Source organism: Coregonus lavaretus (genome assembly GCF_964263955.1).
Source record: "Coregonus lavaretus genome assembly, chromosome: 17".
NCBI lineage: Eukaryota > Metazoa > Chordata > Actinopteri > Salmoniformes > Salmonidae > Coregonus > Coregonus lavaretus.
Window position 1 is genome coordinate 56,422 of NC_140004.1, and position 20,544 is coordinate 76,965.

The following is a 20,544-nucleotide window of genomic DNA, read 5'->3' on the forward strand; positions in this document are numbered from 1 at the left end:
TGCACCAGTATCCCAAAGTATTAATCGAAATCAAGCATAGAAAACAGCGTTAGCATTAATAAAACAATTTTTCCCACGAATTAAGTTGCACATAAATGTGTGTATTTTCTCACAAATGATGTTCAGAAAATCTCAAACAGTACATAGGCATACAACTACAATGTTTGAAACATTATTAAATAAAGACAACATTTCTGTATATTCATAACGTTTAATTAGCCATAATAAAGAAAATAAAGAAAAATAGGCTATCCGTTTATGGTTGTTGTGTGTTAAATTGCTGTCTTTTCGCACGAATTAAGTAGCACATAAATTCGTGTCTTTTCACACAGAAACGCACGAAATCTGATGAAATACATTATGCTACCTGTGGTTTTCTCGAGCACGGTTATATGTCAGACATTTAAACGGCGACGGATAGCGGAAAGCAAACCCCGTATTGAGTCAATACTGTCATCGATTGGTAAACATAATCCTTAACGTAAATATCCCAGGTTCGTACACAACGATTTTCCTTACATGTTGACTTTGCGCACAGCCTTGGCGGCGAGCTGCATCCTGTATGCTTTGCCACGGGTGGATTTGCGAGCGGTTTGCTTGGTTCTGGCCATGGCGCTAGCTTCCTTCTTAGACAGTCGGAGTATAGCCTCGAAATGCCCATGTGAAATGTATAAAGCCGGCAGTGGCATCTGCTGATTGGACACCATTTCCCCACCACCCCGATTGGCCCGTTACGGAGGCCTCCTCTGTCGGCTATCGGAAGGGATGCTTTGCTTCTCTTTTTTTTTGACCGCGCACCAAAAACAGTACACTGCGCACCCAAAACAATACACTGAGCGCCCATAAAACAAACTGTACGCCAAAAAACAATACACTTTGCGTGCGCCCGCAATAATACACTGCGCGCCCAAAACAATAGATCACTGCTGGCCTTTACACGCAATAATAGTCGCCATTGTCAAGAGTGAAATCTTGTGTTATAATTTAATGCTAGCCTGCTATGGCAAACGAGGCCAATAGTACACTGCGCGGATGCAACTGCACACTGCGCGCAGGCAAAAGCACAATGTGCGCGCAAAAGTACACTGACGGCCCTTTATGCGCAATAATAGTCGCTGAAGTCAAGAGTGAAATCTTGTGTTATAATTTAATGCTAGCCTGCTATGGCAAACGAGGCCAATAGTACACTGCGCGGATGCAACTGCACACTGCGCGCAGGCAAAAGCACAATGTGCGCGCAAAAGTACACTGCCGGCCCTTTATGCGCAATAATAGTCGCTGAAGTCAAGAGTGAAATCTTGTGTTATAATTTAATGCTAGCCTGCTATGGCAAACGAGGCCAATAGTCCACTGCGCGCAGGCATTAGGACACTGCCACGCGATAATATTCGCCAAAGTCAAGAGTGAAATATTTTGTTCTAATCACCACATGTTCAGTAATGGCATTTCCCCCCTTTATTCAAATTACAACCTCTCACTTTCAGTTATTTGAAATGAAATAATCTCTCAAATATCACTATATCTAAAACAAGCCATATAAAGTTGGTTGCAATTTCAATTAAATCATCCAGAAACGACAGAACAAACTCAAATACACTAATAGGAGAAAATATATATTTATTGATATTGTATGTTGTATAGCCTTACTTGTTGGTATCTCAGACGACCAGAACCTTAATAATAATCACCATACTTACTTCACATAGCACGGACATATAGTAGACTACTGACACTCACTCCTATGGAATGGGTATGGGGACTGGACACGCCGGGACCCAGACCCTACTGTTGTCGATCACACATATTAATGTCGTGTTCAGGGTGCTATCAGAGTTATCGGAAATACCTAGTTCCGACTGGGAAGTTTCACTTGAATGACCCTCCAAGTAGGAATTACAAGTGAGAAATAGTGAAAATGTTGTTGCCAATCTTATTGGTTTAAGAATTGTTCCGACTTCAAAACCACTTGAACACAATCATGTGGGAGTTACAACTTCCCATTTTCCACGAGAATGTGAAGTTGGCATAATACAGCATTCAAGTGCTAGTCGGTACCAAGAAACGGACATTTCTGACTTGCTAACTGGTTGAACGCGTTACAATAGCCTAAGTATATAATATGATTGACATAACCACAATAAAAAAGGCATTGGAAGTGCCATAAGTGAAAGCCGACATATTTCATTATTTTTACATTAACCTCTTTAACATGTATTAAATGAATAATGAAGAAAATTGTGTAATTTAGACTCTACGAAATATGATATGCATTATGAAGAAAATCGTGTACTGTTGCCTACACGGAAAAGGGGGCTTTCTGACCAAAAGTGCACCAGTGTCCCAAAGTATTAATCGAAATCAAGCATAGAAAACAGCGTTAGCATTAATAAAACAATTTTTCCCACGAATTAAGTTGCACGTAGATGTGTGTATTTTCTCACAAATGATGTTCAGAAAATTTCAAACAGTACATAGGCATACAACTACAATGTTTGAAACATTATTAAATAAAGACAACATTTCTGTATATTCATAACGTTTAATTAGCCATAATAAAGAAAATAAAGAAAAATAGGCTATCCGTTTATGGTTGTTGTGTGTTAAATTGCTGTCTTTTCGCACGAATTAAGTAGCACATAAATTCGTGTCTTTTCACACAGAAACGCACGAAATCTGATGAAATACATTATGCTACCTGTGGTTTTCTCGAGCACGGTTATATGTCAGACATTTAAACGGCGACGGATAGCGGAAAGCAAACCCCGTATTGAGTCAATACTGTCATCGATTGGTAAACATAATCCTTAACGTAAATATCCCAGGTTCGTACACAACGATTTTCCTTACATGTTGACTTTGCGCGCAGCCTTGGCGGCGAACTGCATCCTGTAGGCTTTGCCACGGGTGGATTTGCGAGCGGTTTGCTTGGTTCTGGCCATGGCGCTAGCTTCCTTCTTAGACAGTCGGAGTATAGCCTCGAAATGCCCATGTGAAATGTATAAAGCCGGCAGTGGCATCTGCTGATTGGACACCATCTCCCCACCACCCCGATTGGCCCGTTACGGAGGCCTCCTCTGTCGGCTATCGGAAGGGATGCTTTGCTTCTCTTTTTTTTTGACCGCGCACCAAAAACAGTACACTGCGCACCCAAAACAATACACTGCGCGCCCATAAAACACACTGTACGCCAAAAAACAATACACTTTGCGTGCGCCCGCAATAATACACTGCGCGCCCAAAACAATAGATCACTGCTGGCCTTTACACGCAATAATAGTCGCCATTGTCAAGAGTGAAATCTTGTGTTATAATTTAATGCTAGCCTGCTATGGCAAACGAGGCCAATAGTACACTGCGCGGATGCAACTGCACACTGCGCGCAGGCAAAAGCACAATGTGCGCGCAAAAGTACACTGCCGGCCCTTTATGCGCAATAATAGTCGCTGAAGTCAAGAGTGAAATCTTGTGTTATAATTTAATGCTAGCCTGCTATGGCAAACGAGGCCAATAGTACACTGCGCGGATGCAACTGCACACTGCGCGCAGGCAAAAGCACAATGGGCGCGCAAAAGTACACTGCCGGCCCTTTATGCGCAATAATAGTCGCTGAAGTCAAGAGTGAAATCTTATGTTCTAATCTAATGCCAGCCTGCTATGGCGAACGATGCCAATAGTCCACTGTGCGCAGGCATTAGGACACTGCCGCGCGATAATATTCGCCAAAGTCAAGAGTAAAATCTTTTGTTCTAATCACCACATGTTCAGTAATGGCATTTCCCCCCTTTATTCAAATTACAACCTCTCACTTTCAGTTATATGAAATGAAATAATCTCTCAAATATCACTATATCTAAAACAAGCCATAGAAAGTTGGTTGCAATTTCAATTAAATCATCCAGAAACGACAGAACAAACTCAAATACACTAATAGGAGAAAATATATATTTATTGATATTGTATGTTGTATAGCCTTACTTGTTGGTATCTCAGACGACCAGAACCTTAATAATAATCACCATACTTACTTCACATATCACGGACATATAGTAGACTACTGACACTCACTCCTATGGAATGGGTATGGGGACTGGACACGCCGGGACCCAGACCCTACTGTTGTCGATCACACATATTAATTTCGTGTTCAGGGTGCTATCAGAGTTATCGGAAATAACTAGTTCCGACTGGGAAGTTTCACTTGAATGACCCTCCAAGTAGGAATTACAAGTGAGAAATAGTGAAAATGTTGTTGCCAATCTTATTGGTTTAAGAATTGTTCCGACTTCAAAACCACTTGAACACAATCATGTGGGAGTTACAACTTCCCATTTTCCACGAGAATGTGAAGTTGGCATAATACAGCATTCAAGTGCTAGTCGGTACTAGGAAACGGACATTTCTGACTTGCTAACTGGTTGAACGCGTTACAATAGCCTAAGTATATAATATGATTGACATAACCACAATAGAAAGGCCTTGGAAGTGCCATAAGTGAAAGCCGACATATTTCATTATTTTTACATTAACCTCTTTAACATGTATTAAATGAATAATGAAGAAAATTGTGTAATTTAGACTCTACGAAATATGAAATGCATTATGAAGAAAATCGTGTACTGTTGCCTACACGGAAAAGGGGGCTTTCTGACCAAAAGTGCACCAGTGTCCCAAAGTATTAATCGAAATCAAGCATAGAAAACAGCATTAGCATTAATAAAACAATTTTTCCCACGAATTAAGTTGCACGTAAATGTGTGTATTTTCTCACAAATGATGTTCAGAAAATCTCAAACAGTACATAGGCATACAACTACAATGTTTGAAACATTATTAAATAAAGACAACATTTCTGTATATTCATAACGTTTAATTAGCCATAATAAAGAAAATAAAGAAAAATAGGCTATCCGTTTATGGTTGTTGTGTGTTAAATTGCTGTCTTTTCGCACTAATTAAGTAGCACATAAATTTGTGTCTTTTCACACAGAAACGCACGAAATCTGATGAAATACATTATGCTACCTGTGGTTTTCTCGAGCACGGTTATATGTCAGACATTTAAACGGCGACGGATAGCGGAAAGCAAACCCCGTATTGAGTCAATACTGTCATCGATTGGTAAACATAATCCTTAACGTAAATATCCCAGGTTCATACACAACGATTTTCCTTACATGTTGACTTTGCGCGCAGCCTTGGCGGCGAGCTGCATCCTTGTCACGTTCGTCATGATAAGGAGTAGACCAAGGCACAGCGTTGCAAGCAAACATCTTCTTTAATAAATGAAACACGATCAAAACAAACAAAGACGATAACGTGACAGTACACGGTGAAACAAAACTACCTCGAAACAAGAACCCACAAAACACAAAGGAAAACCGACAGTTTAAATATGGCTCCCAATCAGAGATAACGAGCCGACAGCTGACACTCGTTACCTCCGATTGGGAGTCACTCAGGTACACATAGAAAAAGAACAACTAGACTACCCAACATAGAAAACGAAAACACACCGAACCAAACACACCCTGGCACAACAACACGAGTCCATAGCCAGAGTGTGACAGTACCCCCCCCTAAAGGCGCGGACTGCGACCGCGCCTAACTACGAGAAAACAAGGGAGGGTTGGGTGGGCATTCCTCCTCGGCGGCGGCTCCGGCTCCGGGCTTGATCCCCACTTCCTCTCCATCCCCCCAAAGTACTCCTGGTCCTGTCTAGCCCCGCTGGCCGGAGCCGGACTGACGACACGCGCCCCTGGCTTGGTGCGTAGAGCATGTATGGACCGGACTGGTCTGGCGACGCGCACCACCGACTTGGTGCGGAGAGCAGGAACGAGCCGGACAGGGCTGACGAGACGCACCACAGACTTGGTGCGGGAAGCTTGGACGGACCGGACCTGGCTGACGATACGCACCCTCGGCTTGATGCGTGGAGCCGGAACGGACCTCACCAGGCTGACGACTCGCATCCCTGGCTTGGTGCGAGTAGCAGGAGTGGGCTGGATCAGGCTGACGTCTCGCACCCTTGGCTTGGTGCGAGTAGCAGGGACGAGCTGAACCAGGCTGACGACTCGCACCCTTGGCTTGGTGCGAGTAGCAGGAACGGGCTGGACCAGGCCGACGACTCGTACCCCTGGCTTGGTGCGAGTAGCAGGAACGGGCTGGACCAGGCTGACGACTCGTACCCCTGGCTTGGTGCGAGTAGCAGGAACGGGCTGGACCAGGCTGGCGACTCGCACCCCTGGTTTGGTGCGAGTGGCAGGAACAGGCCGGGCTGGGCTGGCGACGCACACAGTAGGCTTCGTGCGTTGAGCAGGAACAGGCCGGGCTGGACTGGCGACGCACACCGTAGGTCCTGTGCGTAGAGCAGGAACAGGCCGGGCTGGACTGGCGACGCGCACCGTAGACTTGGTGCGGGTGGCAGGAACAGGCCGGGCTGGGCTGACGACGCACACCACTGACTTGGTGGGAATGGCAGGAACAGGCCGGGCTGGGCTGACGACGCGCACCACTGACTTGGTGGGAATGGCAGGAACAGGCCGGGCTGGGCTGACGACGCGCACCACTGACTTGGTGGGAATGGCAGGAACAGGCCGGGTCGGGCTGGCGACGCGCACCACTGACTTGGTGGGAATGGCAGGAACAGGCCGGACCGTACTGGGGACACACACCACTGGCTCCACGCAGGGATCAGGAACGGGCCGGACCGGACTGGTAACACACCCCAGTACCTCTCGCCGTGCCTCCACACTTTCCCTCTCCTCTGTGCCCAGTGGCCCCCATAACCTGGCGGCCTTCTCTGCCAACGCTTTGTACCTCTCTACCCCGTACACCTGCTGCCCCGACGTCGTGAGCCCCCCCCTAAAAATTTCCTGGGGAACTCTCCCCGCGGCCAAGGCCTCTCTCCCTCTTGCCATACTATCAATCATCTCCTGCCACGTCCATCCTCTCTCCTCGTCCCGCTGCTTGATCCAGTCGAGGTTTCCACGGAGATCTGCCAGCGATGGCTCCTGAACACGCTGCTTGGTCTGGTTAAGGTGGGTTCTTCTGTCACGTTCGTCATGATAAGGAGTAGACCAAGGCGCAGCGTTGCAAGCAAAAATCTTCTTTAATAAATGAACCACGATCAAAACAAACAAAGACGATAACGTGACAGTACACGGTGAAACAAAACTACCTCGAAACAAGAACCCACAAAACACAAAGGAAAACCGACAGTTTAAATATGGCTCCCAATCAGAGATAACGAGCCGACAGCTGACACTCGTTACCTCCGATTGGGAGTCACTCAGGTACACATAGAAAAAGAACAACTAGACTACCCAACATAGAAAACGAAAACACACCGAACCAAACACACCCTGGCACAACAACACGAGTCCATAGCCAGAGTGTGACAATCCTGTAGGCTTTGCCACGGGTGGATTTGCGAGCGGTTTGCTTGGTTCTGGCCATGGCGCTAGCTTCCTTCTTAGACAGTCGGAGTATAGCCTCAAAATGCCCATGTGAAATGTATAAAGCCGGCAGTGGCATCTGCTGATTGGACACTATCTCCCCACCACCCCGATTGGCCCGTTACGGAGGCCTCCTCTGTCGTCTATCGGAAGGGATGCTTTGCTTCTCTTTTTTTTTGACCGCGCACCCAAAACAGTACAATGCGCACCCAAAACAATACACTGCGCGCCCATAAAACACACTGTACGCCAAAAAACAATACACTTTGCGTGCGCCCGCAATAATACACTGCGCGCCCAAAACAATAGATCACTGCCGGCCCTTTATGCGCAATAATAGTCGCTGAAGTCAAGAGTGAAATCTTGTGTTATAATTTAATGCTAGCCTGCTATGGCAAACGAGGCCAATAGTACACTGCGCGGATGCAACTGCACACTGCGCGCAGGCAAAAGCACAATGTGCGCGCAAAAGTACACTGCCGGCTCTTTATGCGCAATAATAGTCGCTGAAGTCAAGAGTGAAATCTTATGTTCTAATCTAATGCCAGCCTGCTATGGCGAACGATGCCAATAGTCCACTGCGCGCAGGCATTAGGACACTGCCGCGCGATAATATTCGCCAAAGTCAAGAGTAAAATCTTTTGTTCTAATCACCACATGTTCAGTAATGGCATTTCCCCCCCTTTATTCAAATTACATCCTCTCACTTTCAGTTATTTGAAATGAAATAATCTCTCAAATATCACTATATCTAAAACAAGCCATAGAAAGTTGGTTGCAATTTCAATTAAATCATCCAGAAACGACAGAACAAACTCAAATACACTAATAGGAGAAAATATATATTTATTGATATTGTATGTTGTATAGCCTTACTTGTTGGTATCTCAGACGACCAGAACCTTAATAATAATCACCATACTTACTTCACATAGCACGGACATATAGTAGACTACTGACACTCACTCCTATGGAATGGGTATGGGGACTGGACACGCCGGGACCCAGACCCTACTGTTGTCGATCACACATATTAATGTCGTGTTCAGGGTGCTATCAGAGTTATCGGAAATACCTAGTTCCGACTGGGAAGTTTCACTTGAATGAACCTCCAAGTAGGAATTACAAGTGAGAAATAGTGAAAATGTTGTTGCCAATCTTATTGGTTTAAGAATTGTTTCCGACTTCAAAACCACTTGAACACAATCATGTGGGAGTTACAACTTCCCATTTTCCAAGAGAATGTGAAGTTGGCATAATACAGCATTCAAGTGCTAGTCCGTACCAAGAAACGGACATTTCTGACTTGCTAACTGGTTGAACGCGTTACAATAGCCTAAGTATATAATATGATTGACATAACCACAATAGAAAGGCCTTGGAAGTGCCATAAGTGAAAGCCGACATATTTCATTATTTTTACATTAACCTCTTTAACATGTATTAAATGAATAATGAAGAAAATTGTGTAATTTAGACTCTACGAAATATGAAATGCATTATGAAGAAAATCGTGTACTGTTGCCTACACGGAAAAGGGGGCTTTCTGACCAAAAGTGCACCAGTGTCCCAAAGTATTAATCGAAATCAAGCATAGAAAACAGCGTTAACATTAATAAGGGTGGCAGGTAGGTTAGTGGGTAAGAGCGTTGTGCCAGTAACCGAAAGGTCGCTGGTTCTAGTCCCCGGGCCGACTAGGTGAAAAATCTGTCGATGTGCCCTTAAGCAAGGCACTTAACCCTAAATGCTCCTGTAAGTCGCTCTGGATAAGAGCATCTGCTAAATGACTAAAATGTAATAAAACAATTTTTCCCACGTAAATGTGTGTATTTTCTCACAAATTATGTTCAGAAAATCTCAAACAGTACATAGGCATACAACTACAATGTTTGAAACATTATTAAATAAAGACAACATTTCTGTATATTCACAACTATAATAAAGAAAAATAGGCTATCCGTTTATGGTTGTTGTGTGTAGCTTTCTGGTTAAATTGGTGTCTTTTCGCACGAATTAAGTAGCACATAAATTTGTGTCTTTTCACACAGAAACGCACGAAATCTGCTGAAATACATTACGCTACCTGTGGCTTTCTCGAGCACGGTTATATGTCAGACATTTGAACGGCTACGGATAGCGGAAAGCAAACCCCGTATTGAGTCAATACTGTCATCTATTGGTAAACATAATCCTTAACGTAAATATCCCAGGTTAGTACACAACGATTTTCCTTGCATGTTTTGCTAGGTCCTGCAGGACATCACCCCCTTCATCTTCCTGGAATAAAAAAATCACACACAAACACAGACATTCTTTCAATGTTGGGAACACATTTTACATGAACATTTAAATCAAGATGGATTACGAGATGCCCAGGAATATGCGCAAAGGCAACTATGCCGAGCGTGTGGGCGCTGTCGCACCAGTCTACCTGGCTGCCGTGCTCGAGTGCCTGACTGCTGAGATCCTGGAGTTGGCCGGAGACATTGCCCGTGCAAACAAGAAGCCTCACATTACACTGATTAACTCTATAGTATTATCCCAGTTTACGGTCTTGCCTACACCTAGCGAACAGTTTTTTAATTGATATGAAAAATAAATATTCCATTTGATTTGGAACAGCAAGCCAGACAAAATTAAACGGGCCTATTTATAAAATGAATATCAATAGAGAGGACAGAATTGATTAAATATTTTAAGCTTGGACCTACCACTAAAAGCTTCAGTCATACAAAAGTTATACTTAAATCCGAACTGGTTCTCTAGAAATGTGTAAGACTGTCTCACCACGTTCAATAAATGGCATTTCCCCCCTTTATTCAGATTACAACCTCTCACTTTCAGTTATTTGAAATGAAATCAATTCTCAAATATCACTATATCTAAAACAAGCCATATAAAGTTGGATGCAATTTCAATTTAATCATCCAGAAACGACAGAACAAACTCAAATACACTAATAGAAAAATACATATGTCTTGATATTGTATAGCCTACTTGTTGGTATCTCAGACGACCAGAACCTTAATAATAATTACCATACTTACTTCACAAACAATAATTATACTAGCTGCCTGCACATAGCACAGACATATCACTGTAAACCCGAATAAGTAAGCAGAACTTTAAGAAAGTGAGGCAATCCGTTGCCACTGTTTTTTTGAGTTCATAAACTCAAACATTTGAGTATATCATTGCTTATATATTTGGAGTTCATGTTAAATGTAATTTTTAATTATAATTAAATGTACTGATTAAGCCAACTCAAACATTTTCAGTTTATGCTACTCAGAATATTTATTCATCTTTCTCATTGCAATATCTCAAGAGAACTTAATAATTTCAAGCATGAAAATGAAACATAAATATCCTGAGTTAACTTAACATTTATTCGTTTTTTCAATCAATCTTCTGATTACCCATAACTCAAAAGCATAGACTTGTTACAACTCAAAATCATTTACCACCAAACTTAAAATATTTGTGGCAACTGATTGCCTTAAAAATAATAAGTACTCTTGACTTAAAGGTCAAACAAAAAAACATCATCTATTCAGATGTTTAGTATAAACTTTTCTTGCCCAGTCTTTTAGCAAAACAATATGAAATAAAAAAACATTAATAAAAAATAACAATTAACAAGTCTACTTATGGGCATTTTGTTTATACTTTAAGATGAACTATGTAATAGTAGAACATATTCAAACTCAGAAAAGCTAAAATTACATTAAGAAAATATCATTATATCACAAATAGCTTATAAACTGTTAATACAACATTACCAGGAGGGCATCAGCAAGTCTTGGGTGGTGAACAAACATTTGTTTAGAAAGATTATTTGCCCACACCTGTGCCTTTTAGCACAAAATGAAACAATCTATTTAATAATAATAGTAATATAACAATAATAGTAATACAAATAATTAAGAATTAAAAAGAGAATTACATTTACATTTACATTTTACATTTTAGTCATTTAGCAGACGCTCTTATCCAGAGCGACTTACAGGAGCAATTAGGGTTAAGAGCCTTGCTCAAGGGCACATTTACATCATTTAGCAGACGCTCTAGTCCAGAGCGACTCACAAATTGATGCATTCACCCTATAGCCAGTGGGATAACCACTTTACAACATTTTTTTTACTTTATTTACATTTACATTTTAGTCATTTAACAGACGCTCTTATCCAGAGCGACTTACAGTTAGCGCATACATTATTTTATCGAACCCACAACCCTGGCGTTGCAAACGCCATGCTCTACCAACTGAGCTACATCCCCTGCCGGCCATTCCCTCCCCTACCCTGGACGACGCTGGGCCAATTGTGCGCCGCCCCATGGGTCTCCCGGTCGCAGCCGGTTACGACAGAGCCTGGATTCGAACCAGGATCTCTAGTGGCACAGCTAGCACTGCGATGCAGTGCCTTAGACCACTGCGCCACTCGGGAGACTTTATCCATTAAATAAACAATTACAAAGCCACGCTTTTGGCCATCTGGTTGTAAACTTGCAGTGCAGCAATGTATAAACAAATTGTTTGTAAATTCTTCACAACTAAAACTGCTAAAATTTCAAAACGGTACATTAACATGTACAAAGGCAGTGTTTAGCCTTCCTTTGGCAATCTGGTTCAAATCTAGCAACTTCAGGGTGCACTGTATAGTTTTAGAAAATTAATTCAAACTCGAAAAGCAAAATTAACAATATTAATAAGACAATAAAAAGTATTTAACCATTTCCATAACTGAATAAACATCCCATCCTCAGAAGAAAATAAAGTCCCTATAACACTGTTTCCAACTAGAAAGGTGGCTACTTTAAAGTAAAGTAGCCTGAAACTTTGAGGACAGTTTATTTATTTATGAAAATGTATCAATGAAGAGCTTTCCTTTCTGATAAAAATGTACTTCCCAAAGCTATATAGTACACCTTTTAAAAACAAAATGCCATAGTGTATAAATATGGAGGATATATTTATTCATAATTCAAATTGAAAGTCCAAAGAGAAAAAGAAGCAAGATCAAATTAATAGTATTATTTTACTACGCTACTAGGAAAAATCATGCCATAATTAAATGTATGATGTAAAAGCTTAAAATGGAAATACTTCAATTAAAATCTAAAATATAATTGTTTTATTTTAGCCTTTCCCCTTTATAATTTTCAATTCGACATTTTATCTTTTGAATTTTACGTTTTACATTTGACATTGACATTTTCAGATTCACCTTTTACATTTTGATTTAAGCTTTTCATTTAGAAGTGACAGGTGTCAATTTAAATGAGGAGGCATGGCCCAACTGCTGGTGGGAGGGTCTGAAACGACTTCCAGCTGACAGTTGAAGCTTTGCATTTTAAATTTGACTTTTTAAATTTAATTATGGCATGATTTTTCCTAGTAGTGTAGTAAAATAATAATATTTTTAATTTGATCTCGCTTCGTTTTCCCTTTGGCCTTTCAATTTGAATTATGAATAAAAATATCCTCCATATATAAACACTTAATTCAACCCTGAATTTCAGTTTAACAACAATTAAATGTACATTAAAACGTACAAAGACACTGTGTACTTTGTGCCATTTGGCTGAAAACCCATTGAGTAGAGCAGCAACTTTAACATAAACAGTTGAACAGTATTCAACATGGACCTGACATGACATATTCTCATTATGGACTATGCTCTAACAGAGTGAGCCATCAGAATCCACCACTCCTTTTTGGATCTTCAGTTACACATACAACATCAGCTCATTTTTAAGATTCTGCAGCTTGGGTGACAGTTTAGAGTCATCAAGACCAAGTAAGATTTTCTGTGTGAACTCAAAAGTGTTTGTCAGTCCCTTGGGATAGCTGAGATGTAGTGCATAAATCAGGCCGAACATTACCAGGAAGGCATCAGCAAGCCTGGGGAGATTGACAACCACATCACCCTCTAGGACGACAGAGACTCTCACTGGGTGGTAGTGAACTGGGCTTGTGGCATCATCACTGACTGTTGTAAGGAGGACCACTGATGCATCCCACAGGTCTGGCTCATCCATATCATCCTTTAAAAAATGAAAGGGAGAACATATACTAATCACATTTACTGAAACTATGGCTGTGGCAATTTTGATTACAGTTGGATGTAGGGGTGGAACAGTACATGTATTTGTATTGAACCGAAATGGTACGGGCGTCTCGGTACGGTACATGAATTTACACGGAGAATACACAGTATAAAAATAAATAAAACTTGAGTGCAAATTAATTAATGTAATGCGGAACTACTGTTAGACAAGCGGTTCTTTAGGGACACCTAATCTGTAGCCCTGCCCTTAGCTCTGAAGCTCCCGAGCCCCGCCTACATGTCGAGTCAGTCAGTCCAGTCCAAATGAAGAGTCCACATGAAGCGAACTAGTCCCTTCCAAATACAACCAAACACGGACGTAGCTGTATCCCTTCTCGCCTCGACCACAAATGGCCTCCAGGCCCGTTTGATTCGCTGTTTGCTCCGGTATTAGCTGTTAGCTCCGCCGTTAGCTTCGCCGTTAGCGTGTGAAGCTAACACCAAAACTCACATCATCCCTTGTCACCTGCAGCTGGCCTTCCGTAACGACGAGGACCCAACATCCGGGCGGTGCTACTCCCCAAGAAGACCGAGAATGCCGTCAAAGCCAAGTAAATTCGCTACTGCGGCTTCAACTTGACTACTCAACCCCCAAAGGCTATTTTAAGTGCCAACCAATTGAGTGGGTGTATACACAAAGAACCAGACACCTGGATAGTTCCCGTTGAGGTTCCCCCCGGAAGAGAAATGGTTTCTGACTGCAACAGTGAGTCCTACAACATCTTAATTATATCAACCCCCTCTCCACTAAGCACCCCAGTTATTTTAGGGACACATATCACTTCTTAGAAAATATCAAACACATAGCTGTTCCCTCCCAAACATATACACATATATACAGTATCTCACAAAAGTGAGTACACCCCTCACATTTTTGTAAATATTTGAGTTTATTTTTATTTTTTTAATTTTTAATTTTTAATTTCACCTTTATTTAACCAGGTAAGCCAGTTGAGAACAGGTTCTCATTTACAACTGCGACCTGGCCAAGATAAAGCAAAGTAGTGCAACAAAAACAACACAGAGTTACATATGGGGTAAAAAAAAACATAAAGTCAGAAATACAACAGAAAATATATATACAGTGTGTGCAAATGTAGCAAGTTATGGAGGTAAGGCAATAAATAGGCTATAGTGCAGAATAATTACAATAGTATTAACACTGGAATGCTAGATGTGCAAGAGATTATGTGCAAATAGAGATACTGGGGTGCAAAAGAGCAAAATAAATAACAATATAGGGATGAGGTAGTTGGGTGGGCTAATTTCAGATGGGCTGTGTACAGGTGCAGTGATCGGTAAGGTGCTCTGACAACTGATGCTTAAAGTTATTGAGGGAGATAAGAGTCTCCAGCTTCAGAGATTTTTGCAATTCGTTCCAGTCATTGGCAGCAGAGAACTGGAAGGAATGGCGGCCAAAGGAGGTGTTGGCTTTGGGAATGACCAGTGAGATATACCTGCTGGAGCGCAGACTACGGGTGGGTGCTGCTATGGTGACCAATGAGCTAAGATAAGGCGGGGATTTGCCTAGCAGTGATTTATAGATGGCCTGGAGCCATTGGGTTTGACGACGAACATGTAGTGAGGACCAGCCAACAAGAGCGTACAGGTCACAGTGGTGGGTAGTGTATGGGGCTTTGGAGACAAAACGGATGGCACTGTGATAGACTACATCCAATTTGCTGAGTAGAGTGTTGGAGGCTATTTTGTAAATGACATCGCCGAAGTCAAGGATCGGTAGGATAGTTAGTTTTACGAGGGCATGTTTGGCAGCATGAGTGAAGGAGGCTTTGTTACGAAATAGGAAGCCGATTCTAGATTGAACTTTGGATTGGAGATTCTTTATGTGAGTCTGGAAGTTGAGTTTACAGTCTAACCAGACACCTAGATATTTGTAGTTGTCCACATACTCTAGGTCAGACCCGTCGAGAGTGGTGATTCTAGTCGGGTGGGCGGGTGCTAGCAGCGTTCGATTGAAAAGCATGCATTTAGTTTTACTAGTGTTTAAGAGCAGTTGAAGGCTACTGAAGGATTGTTGTATGGCATTGAAGCTCGTTTGGAGGTTTGTTAACACAGTGTCCAATGAAGGGCCAGATGTATACAAAATGGTGTCGTCTGCGTAGAGGTGGATCTGAGAGTCACCAGCAGCAAGAGCGACATCATTGATATACACGGAGAAAAGTGTCGGCCCAAGAATTGAAGCCTGTGGCACCCCCATAGAGACTGCCATAGGTCCAGACAACAAGCCCTCCAATTTGACACACTGAACTCTATCTGAGAAGTAGTTGGTGAACCAGGCGAGGCAGTCATTTGAGAAACCAAGGCTATTTAGTCTGCCAATAAGAATGCGGTGGTTGACAGAGTCGAAAGCCTTGGCCAGGTCGATGAAGACGGCTGCACAGTACTGTCTATTATCAATCGCGGTTATAATATCGTTTAGGACCTTGAGCGTGGCTGAAGTGCACCCGTGACCAGCTCGGAAACCGGATTGCATAGCGGAGAAGGTACGGTGGTATTCGGAATGGTCGATGATCTGTTTGTTAACTTGGCTTTCGAATACTTTCGAAAGGCAGGGCAGGATGGATATAGGTCTGTAGCAGTTTGGAGTATATCTTTTCATGTGACAACACTGAAGAAATGACACTTTGCTACATTGTAGAGTAGTGAATGTACAGCTTGAATAACAGTGTACATTTGCTGTCCCCTCAAAATAACTCAACACACAGCCATTAATGTCTAAACCGCTGGCAACAAAAGTGAGTACACCCCTAAGTGAAAATGTTCACTCGTTAGTGTTACAAGGTCTCAGGTGTGAATGGGGAGCAGGTGTGTTAAAATTTGGTGTCATCGCTCTCACACTCCCTCATACTGGTCACTGGAAGTTCAACATGGCACCTCATGGCAAAGAACTCTGAGGATCTGAAAAAAAGAATTGTTGCTCTACATAAAGATGGCCTGGGCTATAAGAAGATTGCCAAGACCCTGAAACTGAGCTGCAGCACGGTGGCCAAGACCATACAGCGGTTTAACAGGACAGGTTCCACTCAGAACAGGCCTCACCATGGTCGACCAAAGAAGTTGAGTGAACGTGCTCAGCGTCATATCCAGAGGTTGTCTTTGGGAAATAGACGTATGAGTGCTGCCAGCATTGCTGCAGCGGTTGAAGGGGTCGGGGGTCAGCCTGTCAGTGCTCAGACCATACACTGCACCAAATTGGTCTGCATGGCTGTCGTCCCAGAAGGAAGCCTCTTCTAAAGATGATGCACAAGAAAGACCGCAAACAGTTTGCTGAAGACAAGCAGACTAAGGACATGGATTACTGGAACCATGTCCTGTGGTCTGATGAGACCAAGATAAACTTATTTGGTTCAGATAGTGTCAAGCGTGTGTGGCGGCAACCAGGTGAGGAGTACAAAGAAAAGTGTCTTGCCTACAGTCAAACATGGTGGTGGGAGTGTCATGGTCTGGGGCTGCATGAGTGCTGCCGGCACTGGGGAGCTACAGTTCATTGAGGGAACCAAGGTCTCTAACATCCACCAGCTCCGTGATGTCGTCATGGCGGAGTGGAAGAGGACTCCAGTGGCAACCTGTGAAGCTCTGGTGAACTCCATGCCCAAGAGGGTTAAGGCAGTGCTGGAAAATGATGGTGGCCACACAAAATATTGACACTTTGGGCCCAATTTGGACATTTTCACTTAGGGGTGTACTCACTTTTGTTGCCAGCGATTTAGACATTAATGGCTGTGTGTTGTGTTATTTTGAGGGGACAGCAAATTTACACTGTTATACAAGCTGTACACTCAATACTTTACATTGTAGCAAAGTGTCATTTCTTCAGTGATGTCGCATAAAAAGATATACTCAAATATTTACAAAAATGTGAGGGGTGTACTCACTTTTGTGAGATACTGTGTGTGTGTGTGTGTGTGTATATGTGTATATATATATATATATATATATATACACACACACACACACACACACAGTGGGGGGAAAAAAGTATTTAGTCAGCCACCAACTGTGCAAGTTCTCCCACTTAAAAAGATGAGGCCTGTAATTTTCATCATAGGTCAACTATGACAGAGAAAATGAGAAGAAAAAAAATCCAGAAAATCACATTGTAGGATTTTTAATGAATTTATTTGCAAATTATGGTGGAAAATAAGTATTTGGTCAATAACAAAAGTTACTCAATACTTTGTTGTATACCCTCTGTTGGCAATGACACAGGTCAAATGTTTTCTGTAAGTCTTCACAAGGTTTTCACACACTGTTGCTGGTATTTTGGCCCATTCCTCCATGCAGATCTCCTCTAGAGCAGTGATGTTTTGGGGCTGTCGCTGGGCAACACGGACTTTCAACTCCCTCCAAAGATTTTCTATGGGGTTGAGATCTGGAGACTGGCTAGGCCACTCCAGGACCTTGAAATGCTTCTTACGAAGCCACTCCTTTGTTGCCCGGGCGGTGTGTTTGGGATCATTGTCATGCTGAAAGACCCAGCCACGTTACATCTTCACTGCCCTTGCTGATGGAAGGAGGTTTTCATTCAAAATCTCACGATACATGGCCCCATTCATTCTTTCCTTTACACGGATCAGTCGTCCTGGTCCCTTTGCAGAAAAACAGCCCCAAAGCATGATGTTTCCACCCCCATGCTTCACAGTAGGTATGGTGTTCTTTGGATGCAACTCAGCATTCTTTGTCCTCCAAACACGACAAGTTGAATTTTTACCAAAAAGTTATATTTTGGTTTCATCTGACCATATGACATTCTCCCAATCCTCTTCTGGATCATCCAAATGCACTCTAGCAAACTTCAGACGGGCCTGGACATGTACTGGCTTAAGCAGGGGGACACGTCTGGCACTGCAGGATTTGAGTCCCCGGCGGCGTAGTGTGTTACTGATGGTAGGCTTTGTTACTTTGGTCCCAGCTCTCTGCAGGTCATTCACTAGGTCCCCCCGTGTGGTTCTGGGATTTTTGCTCACCGTTCATGTGATCATTTTGACCCCACGGGGTGAGATCTTGCGTGGAGCCCCAGATCGAGGGAGATTGTTTGTCTTCCATTTCCTAATATTTGCTCCCACAGTTGATTTCTTCAAACCAAGCTGCTTACCTATTGCAGATTCAGTCTTCCCAGCCTGGTGCAGGTCTACAATTTTGTTTCTGGTGTCCTTTGACAGCTCTTTGGTCTTGGCCATAGTGGAGTTTGGAGTGTGACTGTTTGAGGTTGTGGACAGGTGTCTTTTATACTGATAACAAGTTCAAACAGGTGCCATTAATACAGGTAACGAGTGGAGGACAGAGGAGCCTCTTAAAGAAGAAGTTACAGGTCTGTGAGAGCCAGAAATCTTGCTTGTTTGTAGGTGACCAAACACTTATTTTCCACCATAATTTGCAAATAAATTCATAAAAAATCCTACAATGTGATTTTCTTGATATTTTTTTCTCAATTTGTCTGTCATAGTTGATCATACTGACCTATGATGAAAATTACAGGCCTCTCTCATCTTTTTAAGTGGGAGAACTTGCACAATTGGTGGCTGACTGAATACTTTTTCCCCCCACTGTATATAAAACATTAAGGACACCTTCCTAATATTGAGTTGCACCCCCCCTTTTTGCCCTCAGAACAGCCTTGGGGCATGGACTCTTCAAGGTGTTAAAGAGTTCCACAGGGATGCTGGCCCATGTTGACTCCAATGCTTCCCACAGTTGTGTCAAATTGGCCGGATGTCTGTTGGGCCATTTAAATGTTTTGTTTTTCACATTCACCCTCTGATTGGCACACATACACAATCCATGTCTCAGTTGTCTCAAGGCTTGAAAATCCTTCTTTAAACTGCCCCCCCACCCCCTTCACCTACACTGATTGAAGTGGATTTAACAAATGACATCAATAACTTTCACCTGGATTCACCTGGTCAGTCTATGTCATGGAAAGAGGTGTTCTTAATATTTTGTACACTCAGTGTATGTCTCTGTGTGTGTGTGTGTGTGTGAGTGATGACAGCCAGGGCTTACTTCAGACAGGCCTAGGATCAGATGCCACATGCACCTACACTGAGCCCTCTGAATATGGGCTCTTTTTGCGTCCCTGTCTTTTATGGGCAATCGGGTTTAACAGGTGGGCTTTGTGCAGAGGCGGGGCGGGCAGAGGATAGCATACCATGATGGCACCATTGTTCCCAGCACACGTCTGTGCTCTAACACACCGTTATACCACTGTGATACTGGGAACCTCAGACTCACAGAGCACTGCCTCTCTGATCCACTGGCGCTGGACATAAGCCTAGGACTGGCCTGATCCCTGATCCTTCACCTCTGACCTCTTATCCCCGCTGGTCCGTTCTCTATACCTTCTCTCTCATTCTTTCTGTTTTGTCTCATCTCTATCCCTTTTCTTTGTCCTCTCTTCTCTTTCCACATTTCTCTTCTCTCATCTCTGTCCTCTTCTCTCCCCTCTTCCCTGCAACTCTTCATCGTGTCATTGCAGTAAATGAGAATGTGTTCTCTGTCAAGTTACCTCTCAAAACAAAGGTTAACGACACAATCAATAACAAATCCTTCTCTCCTCTCTCAGGAATGAAGCGTCCGTTCAGCCCATCCTCTGTATTGGAGATGGAGGAGGACAGGAACGGTTTAGGAGTGGGGGTGGGGTTGACCCTGGACAGCGAGGCGTGCTGTGACCCCCAGGAGGAGGGGGTAGTCCTGGGGGAGCAGCCAGGACCAGGTGGGGGCGCCCTGCCCTCCTCTGACCACAGCAGGCCCAAGAGGGAGAGGAAGCAGCGTAGCTACACACTGTGTGACGTGTGTAACATCCAGCTCAACTCCCCAGCCCAGGCCCAGATACACTACAACGGCAAGTCTCACCAGAAGAGACTCAAACAGATAAGCAACGGGAAGATCCAGCATGGCAACACAGGTAGGACAACCCACCCACTTTCTTCCCTATTCTGCAGCTGTACCCTACTCTACCC

At 43.1% G+C, this 20,544-nt stretch overlaps 1 protein-coding gene across 1 annotated transcript in view; it reads left to right on the plus strand.

The window, feature by feature from the left end:
* The first annotated feature begins 13,774 nt into the window (after nt 1-13,774).
* Nucleotides 13,775-20,544, plus strand: part of LOC311145001 (ras-related protein Rab-5C-like) — a 34,273-nt gene continuing 27,503 nt past the window's right edge. Inside the window, exons 1-2 of the mRNA XM_084181209.1 lie at nt 13,775-14,270; nt 20,148-20,489. The gene's annotated coding sequence lies outside the window, so the exon portion shown is untranslated. The remainder of the gene's footprint in view (nt 14,271-20,147; nt 20,490-20,544) is intronic.